This window comes from Aythya ferina (genome assembly GCF_964211825.1).
Source record: "Aythya ferina genome assembly, chromosome: 1".
In the NCBI taxonomy this organism is placed as follows: domain Eukaryota; kingdom Metazoa; phylum Chordata; class Aves; order Anseriformes; family Anatidae; genus Aythya; species Aythya ferina.
Window position 1 is genome coordinate 38,267,975 of NC_140296.1, and position 16,458 is coordinate 38,284,432.

Consider the following 16,458-nt stretch of genomic DNA (forward strand, 5'->3'; position numbering starts at 1 on the left):
TCGTATCTTATCTTATCTTATCTTGTCTTGTCTTGTCTTGTCTCTTGTCTCTTGTCTCTTGTCTCTTGTCTCTTGTCTCTTGTCTCTTGTCTCTTGTCTCTTGTATCTTATCACTTATCGCTTATTGCTTATCTCTTATCTCTTTGTTACGTCATAGGAATCATTGTGTACTCATGGCCTTCATCACCGACTAGAGGTGATGAAAAACCCTGGACTGCTGGGTGAAATTAACCCACTTCATAAACCAAGAACTAAGTAAGATTTTACTAATTAAAGAGTACTGAAGAATTAATTTATTTTACTTGGTGATTTCTTTTCTTCCCTTCCCTCCCCCCTTTTTCTTTTTTCTTTAATTTCAGGCTTTACAAAATGGTGTCCATCCATTTTTTTCCTACAAGATTCTGAATAAATTTGCAAATATAAATTTAATTTGCATTAAAATAATTTGAGAAGAAGAATGGTGTAGCATGAAGAAAAAAAAAAAAAAAAGTTTTAAGAAAACCCTTCTGTCATAATGATGAATAAAGTCTGAACTACAAACAGATCTACGCAATAATAACAAATTTCTATGGGCTGAATACTGAAGGCATGATATAACTGTTTAAGAATAATTTTCAGATCTCATTGGCTGTTTTTACAATAGATAATTACATCAGTCAATGAAACCTGCCAACTATTATGAAATAAACATTATTTCTAGGTTTCTGTTTACCTAGATATAATCTGGGATACATGCCTGTGTATTTCTACTTAGACAAGAAATGCTGACTTGCATGACTGGAAAGAATAACAACAGTGTGACTGAGTGAAGAATGGTCACATAAAAGTCTGAGGACTTACTGTCACTATATATTATTATCCTACATTTTGGTCTTCCTGTGTTGTTGATTTCTAATATATTTCTATTTGCAAGTCATTAAATTGTCAAGTGTGTATACTAAGAAATCACTAGTACATCACTAATGGATACATTAGTTAATGCTACACTTTAATGCACGTGAAACAAAGTTTTCCTTAACCATCTGAATTAGTGGATGAACATATATTTATTTCTTTGACTAGGTTCAGTGTCTTGACTTTCTACAGATAAACAGATAGATATGCTATTGCATATGATCTGACATGAACTTAAGTGAAGGAAAACACATTAAGAGAGTGAAAAGATTTGATTAAAATAGATAGATGTCACATTCAATATTAAGACATTTATTTCAAAAAAACACATTTAGAATTTTCATCACAGAGTTACAGCAGTTTGACAAGTTTACTTGATGATACCTGAACTTGATAATAGAATAAACTACTAAATAATGTTGTTATGTAATACCCGGTAAGTGCAAGACTGAATGTCACAGTTGCTCATATGAATAGCTAACTATAAAGGTGTAATTTAGGTCTAAAAGTAAATTGAGAGTATGTGCAGGAGACTAACATTCAGAACCCAATACAATATTATAAGAAAAGTCTAATTTAGACCATAACAACAACTAATTTACTATTAAAAGTAGACTTTTCAAAAAACATTAAAAGTAGAGTTTAACTTGTTTACCTAATAATAAAGAAATATAATAGACTGCACTAATTTTAGTTCATTGTACTAGTTACTATTTACTGAGATGTACTCTCTGCTGAAAAAAAAAAAAAAAAAAGAGAAAAAAGAAAAAAAAAAAAAAAAAAAAAAGGAATAGGTACTTGAATAGGTACTTACAACCAAGATGACACAAATCACAAACTTACAATTGGCATGAGGCTTGGTATAGAATGTGTCCTTTAATTTTGTTATTATTTCTGTCATGCCGCAACATAGTAAAAAACATATAAAGGGGTCTCATATTAAGTTGACAATATTAATTCACATGAATAAACACAAAAGTGCATTTTTCCACATTCATTTGCCAGGCAAACATTGACAGCAGCAGAATGATGTTAACTATATGCTAAAAAAGGTAATTCATATAATTTAAAACTATAGAATTGTAGAATCATTAAGGTTGCAAAAAGACCTTTAAGATCTTCTGGTCCATCACCCTACTGTCAATGTCACCCACTAAACCTTGTCCTTAAGCACCAGATCCAAACTTTCCTTGAACAACCCCAGGGACGCTGATTCCACCACTTCCCTGAGCAAACAATTCCAATGCCTGACTAATCTTTCTGAGAAGAAATGTCTCCTAATTTCCAACCTGAACCTTCCCTTTCGTATCTTGAAGCCATTTCCTCTAGTCCTATCACTAGTTATCTGGGCCAGCCCCCTGCTCCCCACAACTTCCTTTCAGGTAGGTGTAGAAAGCAATAAGGTCTCCCCTGAGCCTCCTGTTCTCCAGACTAAACAACTCCATTTCTTTCAGCTGCTCCTCATAAGACTTGTGCTCCAGGTCCTTCACCAGGTTCGTAGCCCTTCTCTGGACATGCTCCAGGGTCTTGATATCCGTCTTGTAGTGAGTAGCCCAAAACTAAATATAGTACTTGAGGTGTGGCCTCACCAGAGCAGATTATAGGGGGACGTTCACCTCCCTGGTCCTGCTGATTACATTATACCTGATACAAGGCAGGATGTCATTGGCTTTCTTGGCCACCTGGGCACGCTGCCAGCTCATGTTCAGGTAAGCATTGACAAGTACCTCCAGATCCCTTTCCTATGCACAGCTTTCCAGCCAATCTGCCCCAAGCCTGTAGTGTTGCATGGGGTTGCTGTGGCCAAAGTGCTGGATGTGACAATTAGCCATGTTGAACCTCATCCCAGTGGCCTCTGCCCATTGACCCATGCTGTCCAGGTCCTTCTGCGAGGCCTTCCTAACCTCTGGCAGATAGACGCTTCCCCCCAACTTGATGTTGTTTGCAAACTTACTGAGTATGTACTAAGAGGAAGAGGAAGAGGAAGAGGAGGAGGAGGAGGAGGAGGAGGAGGAGGAGGAGGAGGAGGAGAAGGAGGAGGAGGAGGAGGAGAGGAGAAGAGAGAAAGAGGAAGAGGGAGAGGAGAGGAGAGGAGAGGAGAGGAGAGGAGAGGAGAGGAGAGGAGAGGAGAGGAGAGGAGAGGAGAGGAGAGGAGAGGAGAGGAGAGGAGAGGAGAGGAGAGGAGAGGAGAGGAGAGGAGAGGAGAGGAGAGGAGAGGAGAGGAGAGGAGAGGAGAGGAGAGGAGAGGAGAGGAGAGGAGAGGAGAGGAGAGGAGAGGAGAGGAGAGGAGAGGAGAGGAGAGGAGAGGAGAGGACTGAATTTTCCTTCTTTTTGAAAATATTCCTTCTCAGAAAGGGGCAGCACTGCAGAAATGGATAGATCAGTCCTGTCTATGCTCTATGATAACATGAATTATTATGATGTACACAGATAATGTTTTATGCTAATGTAAATACCTTCATATAGTGTTATCAATCCAGACCTAATAAATTGGAGTTTGAAATAGTGTAAAGACATTGAAGTTAATGAAGGGAAATAGAAACAGGACCTGGTTAATTTTTGGTATATCTCAACATTAATTTTCTCTTCTTGAGAAATTATATATATATATATATATATATAAATATATATATATATATATATATATATAAAAGACAGTCAAAATTGGTGGTTCCTGCTTTCTTTAGGACACTGTGTCATTCAGTGTGTAGCAAGGATTAAATCTGCTCTCATGAATGTCAAAATGATTTTGTAATTAACTTCACAGCATGATGAGACCCTGGGTCTTTATAAATAGTGTTGAGTTACAACTCATGGAGTTCTCCAAAGTTTTGATAGTTTTTAATATTATTATTTCACTCTGTTTTTATAAAGAGATTCAGGCTAACACTTCAGCTATATATTTTTAAAAGCTAGATATTTTAAAATATTTCATTCTATACATTTTTTTTTTTCTCACCAATTGTTCTACAATCTGTAGTGTGCTATTTTTCTTACTTTAATTTTTCTGACAATTTCTGTTATAGTTCAAAAAAAACACAGCAAGACTGAGATTGAAAATTTTCTGTTATTATACTGGGTAATTGTTTTATTCAAGCAGAAAAATACAAAGGCAAAAGTGTGCTTTAAATGTCAACTGAAAATAAAGCATGTTTGTTCTGTATGTATATCTGCCTTGAGAGAAGCAGCATAAAAAGAGAAAACTGCAGCAGAAATAAAATATTTTTATTAAAGTGATTGTGTTATATTTCTTTTATTTTAATTAATAATAAATTATAGAGTTTATTATTAATATAATATAGTGTAATATATATAAAGGTAGCTTTCAGTGCTGGTATTATCTTAATGTTATAATTAATATAGTAATTATTATGTAACATCCAGCACATTATGACATTTTGCCTTTTCCATATGTTTAATAAAATACAACAACAGCAATGACATCAAAATTCCTTATTGATGATTGATTGCAAGCTGGTTAAGGATAAGAAAAGTTTTCAATTACATTCTTCATTGTTTACAGAAAAATATAAATTCCAGTTCAGCATTTGCTGTTAAATGTATAACAAGACCTTCAATTATAAAATGTTCCCAGCTTGGATAAATTAATCACTGGGCTATAGAAATACAATAAAAATCCAGAATGAGCATGTATTACAGACCTTTTTCAATAATTATTCTGCTTCTGAAATGATAATGAACTATATTGCCTCTGGACATCACAACCCAAAATATAGTGAAACCAAACCAAGCAATTTTCAGTCACTGTACATTACATGCACACAGATCATAATTTTTTAAGTACAAACCAAACCAAACTCTACCAAAAAACAGGATATGTTAGTCTTCATTAAATAATTATCACAGCTATCTGTTGTTAAAAAGGTGGATTGAGAGGTACAAAAAATAAATAAATAAATAAATAAATAAATAAATAAATCCTTCTCAAATACATATCTTGAATTTCCAGCAATCAAGTTTAAAATTTAGGCTACATAAAGAAAGTGGGGCAGAGGGGCAGAGCAAACTGAAGTGCAGTATTTTAGTCCTTTTTAGTCTGAGGAATGAAGCAAACACTGTTGTCTTATTTCAGGGCTAAAACCACAAAGATAGTGTTCAGAAGTAGGCAATATGCCACTTCTATTTTGCCTAGGTTTTGTTTGTTTGTGTATGCCTATGTATCATGTGTGCTGTATGTGTCTTTTATTTATTTATTTATTTAAAATAGTGACTATAGCAGCTGATCTTCAAGCAGTGTTCAGTGTACTCAGCCTAACATTCTTTAGAATGTTACATAGTAAGCTTTAAAGAGTCTTCCATTAACTCATAATTTCAGTGGGAGTATTGTTGGGAAATTCCCTTGGATATTAACACTTAAGTTTCCTCTTCATCCTTGTTCTAGATATTAAAAGAGGTGTGTCATTCTAAGAGCAATTCCATTATCAGTGTATCTGTGTAACACGAAAGAGAATACTGCCATCTAATTTTGTGTTGATAGATAGAAACCACATAAAATTTATCTCTTCTATTTGCATTAATCTATTTAGCAGAGTCCTCCACATCTTGTCTAGCACATGATACTATAACCAGGTCAAAACAAAACATCTCCCACAAGTCTGATCCAAATTTTACTGAAATCAATGTCTCTCAACAAGTTAGGGCCAAATTTAGTACACTTTATAAAACTGATAGTCTGCCCCAGATGCTTCACTGACTACTGAAATCAAAAATTATTTCTGACCTTCTGTTCAGTCTAACCACATATTGGTCTGAATCAGAGGTTCACCATCAAGTTAAAAAAACAAGCAAATGAGACATTGTATTTGCCAAATAAAATAATTTAGAATCTATGTCACAACAAGGAGGACATGAAGAAAAAATAGACAAACAGGCATAAAAAGTTAAAAAATAAGGCTAGCTTGAATACAATCTTTTATCACTAGTGGGAAATGATTCTCTGAGAAGTACTAGAAGAATTAAGGTGTTAATTTCAGTTCTCTTATTCATAACAAAAGCATAAGTCATGCTCATGCCCATTGTTATAAATGGCTCAGGATTCAAATTAGGATTAAATAAAAATAGGATTTATTGAAAGAATATAAAGGAATAGAGGTAAGCAAACAGCGCTGGGTGCACTGGGAGTCTCCGCTCCACCAGGACGCACACCAGTTACATCAAGCAGCTGATTTTTATGCTCCTAGACTAATACATATTCATTACTACTTCTAAAAAAAATAGATTATTATAATTAGCTTCCAGGGTCCAGTCCCTCCTACTGGAGCATGCGCATCAGTCTCCTCTGGGGGTCTCTAGGGGTCTTTCATGCTGAAGGCTCGTAGTCTTCCTCTCCCCTTTGTACTCACTTGGCACCATACCAAGTTTATAGAACATTTTCTGCAGGTCTTGTCTCCCAGCCGTCCTTCAGCTTCTTTTTTCTTCTTCTTAATCTCTTGGCCCCCTGGCCAGATACCAAAGGTCTGCATAGTATCGCATAACAGTCACTAGGTGTTATCAGTTGTTCTGAAACTCCCAGACATCAAACACAAATAGCTTTCTTATTGACACATCACGAGTAATTAAAACATTCTTCACCAGCCATTCACAGGGTCAGTCACTATAGCAGTGTTAAGTTAATCTCGAAGAAGACAGGAAAAAAAAAAAAGGCTGTAACTGTTAGAAATAGAAGTCCGGAATAACAAAAGCAAACAGGTTCATAAATTTAAGGAGTGTTTTCTGAAGACTTGATAAAATGACTAGAATGAGGGGGAGACTGGGACACACTGCATCTGTGGTTCAAGAATTAAATTGCCAGTGCAGGGCCCAGAGGCAGACAGGATTCAAACAGAATTGTTCTTTATGGACACGAATTGTTAAAACATTCCTCACACCATTTTTAAATAAGCATAGTAGTTTAAAATTTTAATAAAAAATATTCATGTTAACCAGACTGAAGCCTATTAGCTTTCTGTATCAAGCTACAGCATAACTACTTTAAGTATAATTTTCATTTCTTATGTTATTAATGTTGCCAGTCATTCTGTGAATTACACTGTTCATGACATATTTCAAGCCAGATGAACCTTGAGAAAAAGTGGTGTTCAGAAACTTCATATTAATGTTGTCTTTTGCTACATCTGTATTTCTATTTCTGAAGAGAGCTATAATATAGACAAAACTGTTTCAAGGAACTTAAGCAGAAGCAAAGGGAAAAAAAATATTGAAAATTTGAAAAAAATATATTGAATAATTTACAAGGTTCAAAGTACATATGAAGTCACCGTAAGGAGAGAAAGGTATTTGGAGTCAATCTGGTAACTTAACTTGTATATTTTAGCATAAAACATTGGATTTATGTCACCAGGTTTAAGCTCCTTAAAAGTTAGTCACCAGCTGAGCTTGTCATATTGGATTCTTTTATAGTTAATAGACAGTCATCTTCTGAAATGGTATCTTAATATAACATATAAAGAGCCTAGAAACAGGTTTAGTTAATATGGCTAAATCCAGGGAATGTATTAAATTGATCAAAACTGACTCCTTTAAACACTCTCTTAAAACAAAACCAAAAACCATGAAAAAAACAAACAAACAAAGAAACAAAAGCACTCTCTTTTCTCTGTTAAACACTCATCTCAGTCTTCTACTCTCCCCTTACCTTATCTACTTGAAATCTTACTTCGTAAACACATCATTCTTTACTTTGGCCTTACCAGCATGACTTAACCTTGAATTTCTTAGCATTTGTGACCTGAGATTGTGCTCCAGAACCAGCTGTTATTTATTTATTAAAGAACCCCAGAATCTTCCAATACTGAGTTATGGGATATTCTACTGAATATTCACTGGAAAATATAGAAATAGAAGCTGTGTGTATATACCTGTACACCAGTGCCATTAACTTCCATGGCCTTAATGCATCACTGCCAACTGTTGCAGGATCAGCCTTCTATCAGCTGCAAGCTGAAAGTCTGAAAATCACTTACTTAGAGCACTTTCTAGAGTCACCTATATTTAATACAGGTGATGTATAAGTATGATCTTTAGTACTCCAAAGCTTCATATTAAAACTGTCCCTCACTGTGCTATACCTGTGCATGATTTCTTCAAATATTCAGTGGTGAAGGCATAGCAAAAATCCATAAGAACGCTCCACGTTCTGGTCTTTTTTTTTTTTTTTTATTAGCACTACAGGGTGCCTAAAGCAAGGTGCCACATGGGTGAGAGGAATGATACATTTATCTATCACTTTGAAAGACTTATGTTTTTGATTGTAGCTCCTGTCTGTCTCATCATCTCCTTACATGTTGATAATTGCTGTGAGAGAAGTGTCAGATTCAGCTGAAAGGAGAGCTTCTTGCATTGTAGAGACTGAGGAAGGCAAAGAGCCAAAGGTGGGTACTTCAAAGAGATTTTGATATGGAAAGGAAGCTACCCTTTCTGTATTCTCCCTTAAATGATCTTTCAAAAGTAGTGACAGGACATTAGAGATACCACTTCAGAGGTAAGGGAGCATAGCCTCTTTCTCTGAATAGTAGGAAGAAGCAAGCAAACAGCACCATGTGCAAGTACACCTCACAAAAAAAAAAAAAAAAAAAAAAAAAAAAAAAAAAGAATCACAGACAAAACATTGACTGGGGACATCATCCAATTATGTATGAAAAAGCTGGTGATTTTAAAAATGCTGGTGTGAAAAAGACAGAAGAAAATCTAGTTCAGAAAAAGTGTGTGGAAGAAACTCATGAGGTTGGTCAGGTTCACTGATCTGAAGTATAATATCCCCAGGGGTGGTCTCCCAGTAATGATGCTCAAAAGTCCTTCAGAGTCTCTCTCAAACCTGCTGAATGGCTATTGTGCTTGGCTGCAGGAGAAAAATGTCTACATGACAGAAAATAGGGATACTAAATAAAGGCTCTTCCATTAAAACTTTAAAAGAGCAGTGTAGAAATAAACAATAAGTCACTTGGGATTTGGCAATTAGGCTTTCCTTACTCAGAAGTTCAGGTAAAAGAACTAATAGTTTTCAATAAATGTACACTTAGATATTTTCTTAAGATAGGTGACTTCACTAATAAGTTATTGTATTTTAACTACTTGCTCTGCAGTTTGAAGGAAGCCTAGAAGAGTTAACAGTTTATTATCTCCCTCAACAGTCCTTTCAATGACTTTCCACATAAAATTAAAATTGTATTTAAGTTTCTTATATAGTAACCATTCATAAAATGGATAACATAAAGTTTTTCACCAAGGCTAACATGTGCTTTTTGTCACATTGAATTTCACATTCTGTGACAGAAACCTTCTTAAAAGTATACACATTCTATATTCCTGAAAATACTATTTTGATTCAATATCAACCTGACGTGAATATGACCCTTGTTAATCTTTTAAGATACAGGAGATCAAATTTAATTTTTGATAATGTAACAAAAATCCAGACAAACAGCAAGCAGTCCTCATGGTATATACAGTATATTTCTCTAATTTATCAATAAAAGGATTTGTACATATACTAATCCTGCATTTTATGAAAATATTAATTTGATATGGTGACTCGATACTGTGAACTTGTAGGAAACTCATATGAAAGTGGTAGCCTTATCACTTCAAGTTAAGGTTTTATTCTAGAGAGATAAATACAAGAACAGGGAGGGTGAGTTTGGAGTGTGATGTTGAGCAAAAAAGAGGAAATTATGCCCACATTAGACTCCACAATCTACCTGGGCAACCTGTTTCAGTACTCCGTCACCCTCAGTGAAGATGTTTTTTCGCATGTTGGTGTGGAACATCTTGTGTTCTATCTCGTGGCCATTACCCCTTGTCTTGTCCCCACAAACCACTGCAAAGAGGTTGGCCAAATCCCTCTGACTCCCACACCTCAGGTATTTATACACATTGATGAGATCCCCTCTCAGTCTTCTTTTCTCCAGGCTGAACAGAACCAGGTCTCTCAACCTTTCCTTACAGGTAAGATACTCCAGGCACCTTTCTGGCCCTCCGATGAATGCTTTCCAGGAGATCCCTGTCTTTTTTGTACCAGGGAGCCCAGAACTGGACACAGTACTCCAGGTGAGGTCTGACCAGGGGAGAGCAGAGGGGGAGGATCACCTCCCTTGACCTGCTGGCCACGCCCCTTTTAATGCACGCCAGGATCCAATTGTCCCTCTTGGCCACCAGGGCACACCAATGGCTCGTGGCCAACCTGTCATTCACCATTACCCCCAGGTCCTTCTCCTCAGAGCTACTCTGCAGCAGGTCATCCCCCAGCCTGTACTGATTCTTCGGGTTGTTCCTTCCCAGGTTCAGGACTATACACTTGCTCTTATTAAACCTCATTTGGTTTCTTCCTGCCCATCTCTCTAGCCTGTCCAGGTCTCACTGAATGGCAGCACAGCCTTCTGGCATATCAGCCACTCCTCCCAGCTTTGTGTCATCAGTGTACTTGCTGAGGGCAGACACTATTCCCTCATCAAGATAATTGATGAAGATCTTGAACAAGACTGGACCCAGCACCAACCCCTGGGGAACACTGCTAGTCACAGGTCTCCAGCCAGACTCTGCGCTGCCAATCACCACCCTCTGATCTCGTCCAGTCAGCCAGTTCTCAACCCACCTTACTGTCCACTTGTCTATCCCACACTTTCTCAGCTTTGCTAGCAGGATGTCATGGGAGACAGTATCGAAAGCCTTGCTAAGTCAAGGTAGATGACATCCACTGCTCTCCCCTCATCTACCCAGCTGGTGATGCCAACATAGAAGGCAACAAGGTTGGTCAAGCACGACTTCCCCTTGTTGAATTCATGCTGACTACTCCTCATAACCTTCTTTTATTCCAATTGCTTGGAGATGGCTTCCAGAACAAGCTGTTCCAACACCTTTCCAGGGACAGAGGTGAAACTGACTGGCCTGTAGTTTCCCAGATCCTCCTTCTTGCCCTTCTTGAAGACCAGAGTGACATTGGCTGTCCTCAAATCTTCAGGTACCTCTCTCCTGTTCTCCAGGACCTTTCAAAGATGATAGATAGTGGTTCAGTGATCACCTCTGCCAACTCCCTTAACACACGTGGATGCATCCCATCGGGACCCATGGATTTGCGTGTGTTGAGCGTACTCAGAAGCTCCTTAACCACTTCATTGACAACAAGGGGGGAGATCTCCACTTCCTTTCTCTTTCTCCTCCTTTCAGGGTTGAGGAGTCCCGGGGGGAAGTCCTTGAAACGAAAAGTGAAAAAAAGAAGGCATTCAGTATCTCCACCTTTTCAGCGTCTCCCGTTACCAGGACACCCCCCTTGTTCAGCAAGGGACCCGCATTATCCCTAATCTTCCTTTTACTGTTTACATACTTAAAAAAAAAAAAAAAAAAAAAAAAAAAAAAAAAAACTTTCTTATTTTCTTTTATCTCTTTGCAAGGAAATTTAAATAATCAAAACACACAATTCTTCAAGTAATAACTCTGAAAGGAAGACAAATAAATATCATAAACTACAGGTTGGCACTGACTAGATCAATGGAACTATACCATAATTTTGGTTATTTGATGCCTATTTAAGTAATCTTCTACTGACTTGCAACCCCAAATTCCAGATGGATCTATTCAGCAATCTGAAGTACTGATACTATAAATAGTAAAATTCTCATGAATGTAGTGATGAGATGACAGTGATAGTCTAGCCTCATCATCTTAAACTCAAACCTTTATTTTAATTTATATATTTATTATTTGATGTGGACTGTGAAAGTTTTCTGGGATTGGGCAAGGGTAACATTTGATCTTATTTGTGCTTTTACTAACTGGAAGGACTGAGGTGAACAGCAGCTGAAGCCCTAGGAACCTTTTCCTTATCCCCTCTCTTTTGCTAGATACTTTCAGCCTGCTCAGGAAATCATGCGTTTGGTGACAAAGAACAGAAAATTGGTTACATTAAGAAAAATAGCTGCAGAAATGTTAATAATCTTTAGCAAATTGATTTATTTTTTCTTACTTTTAGACAGATGAATCTCACTGTAAAGATGTCTGAGTTTAATTTCCATTAATTTCAACTGATTTATAACATAAAATAGACTGAGGCAATTTGAATTCTTCAACACATTTACTGAAATGCAAAAGTGGTGATCAACTATTTGTAGTGGACATGATAACATCTCTGACTAAATCTAAGAAATAAGTTGTGCATAGCTCCTGAGAAGTCTGGAAGACTGAAGGAAGTCCAAGAAAGAGTTCAAGGGACCAAGACAACCCTACAGTGACATATCTTATGAAACCTCACATATATATATAATTTACTTGTAGTACAGAATCAAAGAAGGCTTAATGCCTTCTTTGCCTCAGTCTTTAGCGGCAATACCGGTTGTTCTCTGGATACTCAGTACCCTGAGCTGGTGGAAGGGGATGGGGAGCAGGATGTGGCCCTCACTATCCATGAAGAACTGGTTGGTGACCTGCTACGGCACTTGGATGTGCACAAGTCGATGGGGCCAGATGGGATCCACCCAAGGGTACTGAGAGAACTGGCAGAGGAGATGGCCAAGCCACTATCCATCATTTATCAGCAGTCCTGGCGATCGGGGGAGGTCCCAGTTGACTGGCGGCTAGCAAATGTGACGCCCATCTACAAGAAGGGTCGGAGGGCAGACCCGGGGAACTACAGGCCTGTCAGTTTGACCTCAGTGCCAGGGAAGCTCATGGAGCAGATCCTCTTGAGAGTCATCACGCAGCACTTGCAGGGCAAGCAGGCGATCAGGCCCAGTCAGCATGGGTTTATGAAAGGCAGATCCTGCTTGACGAACCTGATCTCCTTCTATGACAAAGTGACGCGCTGGGTGGATGAGGGAAAGGCTGTGGATGTGGTCTACCTTGACTTCAGCAAGGCTTTTGACACCGTCTCCCACAACATTCTCCTCAAGAAACTGGCTGCTCTTGGCTTGGCCTGCGCACGCTTCGTTGGGTTAGAAACTGGCTGGATAGCTGGGCCCAAAGAATTGTGGTGAATGGAGTCAAGTCCAGTTGGAGGCCAGTCACTAGTGGCATTCCCCAGGGCTCGGTGCTGGGGCCGGTCCTCTTTAATGTCTTCATCGATGAGCTGGACGAGGGCATCGAGTGCACCCTCAGTAAGTTCGCAGATGACACCAAGTTAGGTGCGTGTGTCGATCTGCTTGAGGGTAGGAAAGCTCGGCAGGAGGATCTGGATAGGCTGCACTGATGGGCTGAGGTCAACTGCATGAAGTTCAACAAGGCCAAGTGCCAGGTCCTGCCCCTGGGGCCCAACAACCCCAAGCAGAGCTACAGGCTGGGAGATGAGTAGTTGGAAAGCTGTCTGGTGGAGAAGAACCTGGGAGTATTGGTTGATAGTTGGCTGAATATGAGCCAGCAGTGTGCTCAGGTGGCCAAGAAGGCCAACAGCATCCTGGCTTGTATCAGGAAGAGTGTGACCAGCAGGGCTAGGGAAGTGATCGTCCCCCTGTACTCGGCTCTGGTGAGGCCACACCTCGAGTACTGTGTTCAGTTTTGGGTCCCTCGCTACAAGAAGGACATGGAGGTGCTTGAGCGGGTGCAGAGAAGGGCGACGAAGCTGGTGAGGGGCCTGGAGAACAAGTCCTACGAGGAGCGGCTGAGGGAGCTGGGCTTGTTCAGCCTGGAGAAAAGGAGGCTCAGGGGTGACCTTATCGCTCTCTATAGGTACCTCAAGGGAGGCTGTAGCGAGGTGGGGGTTGGTCTGTTCTCCCATGTGCCTGGTGACAGGACGAGGGGGAATGGGCTTAAGTTGCACCAGGGGAGTTTTAGGTTAGATGTTAGGAGGAACTTCTTTACTGAGAGGGTTGTTAGGCATTGGAACAGGCTGCCCAGGGAAGTGGTGGAGTCACCATCCCTGGAAGTCTTTAAAAGACGTTTAGATGTAGAGCTTAGGGATATGGTTTAGTGGGGACTGCTAGCGTTAGGTCAGAGGTTGGACTCAATGATCTTGAGGTCTCTTCCAACCTAGAAATTCTGTGATTCTGTGTGATTCTGTAATTCAGTGTAGGGTATGTCCCACGGGATGCAGTCCTCCCTGAACTGATCTAATATGGGATTCTCATAGACTGCACTTCTTCAAGAACTGCTCCGATATGGGACCACACCACGTGGTGCAATCTTTCAGGAATGGACTACACCAGCATGGGTCATAAAAGCAGCTTCCATCAGATCACCTGCTCCACTATGGGCTCCTCTCCACAGGCTACAGTTCTGTCCTGGAGTCTACTCCTGTAGGGGCTCTCCATGGGCTGCAGCCTCCTTCAGGACAGATCCACCTGCTCCACAATGCTCCTGCTCCAGCCCTCTCCATAGGCTGCAGCTTTGAGATCTTCTCCTCTATGGTATTCCATGGACTACAGGGAGACAGCCTGCTCCACTATAGTCCTTTCTATGGGCTGTAGGGGAACTTCTGCTGCAGTGCATGGAACACATTCTCCCCTCTTTATTCACTGACCTTGGTGTCTACAGGGTTATTTCTCACTGCATTTTCTTATTCTTCTCTCCCAGCTGCTGTTGTGCAGAGTTTTGTCTCATTCTTAAATATACTATCACAAAGACATAAATGGTGTCACTGATTTTCTTAACTTTGATCATAGACAAGTCCCTCTTTCAAGCTGGCTGGAAATGGCTTTTATCTAACACAGAACAACTTCTGGCATCTTCACACAGAGGCCACCCTTGCAACCCCCCTGTTACAAAAAGCTTTGCACATAAGTCCAATACATGAAATGCACATGAATAAGATTGTCCATGAGCCTTCTCTAATCCAGGCTGAACAGTCCCAGCTCTCTCAGCCTATCCTCACAGTCATCTTCACAGAACTGAGCTGGACTCCATCTAGTATGTCAATATCTCTCCTTTACTGGGAGCTTATGGATAGAAGCAGTATTACAGGTGTGGCCACACCAACACTGAGTAGAGGGGAAGGATTGGGAAGGATCACCTCTCTTATCTTGCTGGCAGTATTTTGCCCCATGCAGCCCAGGGTACCATTAGACCTCTTTGCATCAATGGTGTGTTGCTGACATATGTTCAGTTTGGTGTCTACCAGGATTCCCAAATTGTTTTCTGCAAAGCGGCTTTCCATCTGGTTGACCCCAACTGGTGCCTGGGGTTGTTCCTCCCCAGGTGCTGGACCCTTGAACTTCATGAGGTTCCTGTCAGCCCATTTCTCCAGCCTGTTGAGGTCCCATGGTGGCAAAACAACCCTCTGGTCTATCCAGCACTCCTCCCAGTTTCGTCTCTTTATCAAATTTGTTGAGGGTACATTCTATCCCATCATCCAGATCATTAATGAAGATGCTAAACAGGACCAGACTTAGTATTGATCTCTATGGTAGTATTGGATCCCTGCTAGTTACTGGTCTCAAACTACAACTGGAATGTTGCACCACTGACTACTGCCCTTTGGTCATGGCTGTTCATCCAGTTTTGAATACACTTCACTGTCTGCCCATCCAGCCCACAGATCAACAATCTGCCTATGAGGATCTTATGCGTGACATTGTCAAAAGCATTAATGAAGTCTAGATAGACAATATCCATATGAAATTTGACAATGTTTCATGCTGTTGATAACATCTCCTAATTCTCTGACAGAATTGTGTAAACCATAATTTAATATCTGAGCTTTTAACATACATCTCTGACTCTTATGTGATATATGACTTTTTTTTTTTTTTTTTTACTTTTCTATGCCAAGATGATTTATTTGTTTGCTTGTTTCTTTGTTTGTGTAATTAAACTTGAATTAATCACTGTTAGAAAACTAAAAAACAAGTGTAGCAAAAAGGAGGCCAAATTAGGTAGTATTTTAAGAGATAATCAATGTCATCAAAATGTATGGTGATTTTCTTTTCAGTTTGTGATATTGTCACAGTTTTACAGCTCTGCTAAAACTAAGTGTAAGTTAAATGTTATATTAGAAAGTAACAAAAGATATTGCAAACAGATGACGCTTTCAGGATATATTAATATTTTTTGGGTCTCCTCTACTTACAGTGATCTAAAATGATAAAAGTTGAAAGTAGGAGCGAATTTGCCTTTCTTATACAACTACCTTTTACTACAGTTCAAATGGCTGCATTGGATACCTAATTTTTGCTTTCTAAAATTCTGAGTTGATTTTCCTAACTCTCTCTGTTGTCTGGAGAGAAATAAGCACCTCAGGGGGCACCTCATTCTACTAAATTAAACACCTATTTTAAAATAGGTGAAATTGTTCACTGGTGGTGTATTGATTACAGAAAGAATTGTGGTTGATTAGTTGTGTTCAGACAGCTGGACTGGGTATTTAACTTATTTCTACTTTAAAAATCTAATGTTTCTTGCAGTATTGTGGAGAGAACATTGACAACTAGACTTCAGGACTATACTTTTAAACAGTGGAAAATAGGTGTGATAAATCCCAGCACTTCCTTGAAACAGCTTACCAAAGCTCAGGTTCAAGTTTAAGTAGGTTGTGAATTCAAGCATATTAAATCTTTTACTGAATGTGTTTTTGTTTGTTTGTTTGTTTGTTTGTTTTTTCTTCTTTATTGTTTTAAACATTTTTTT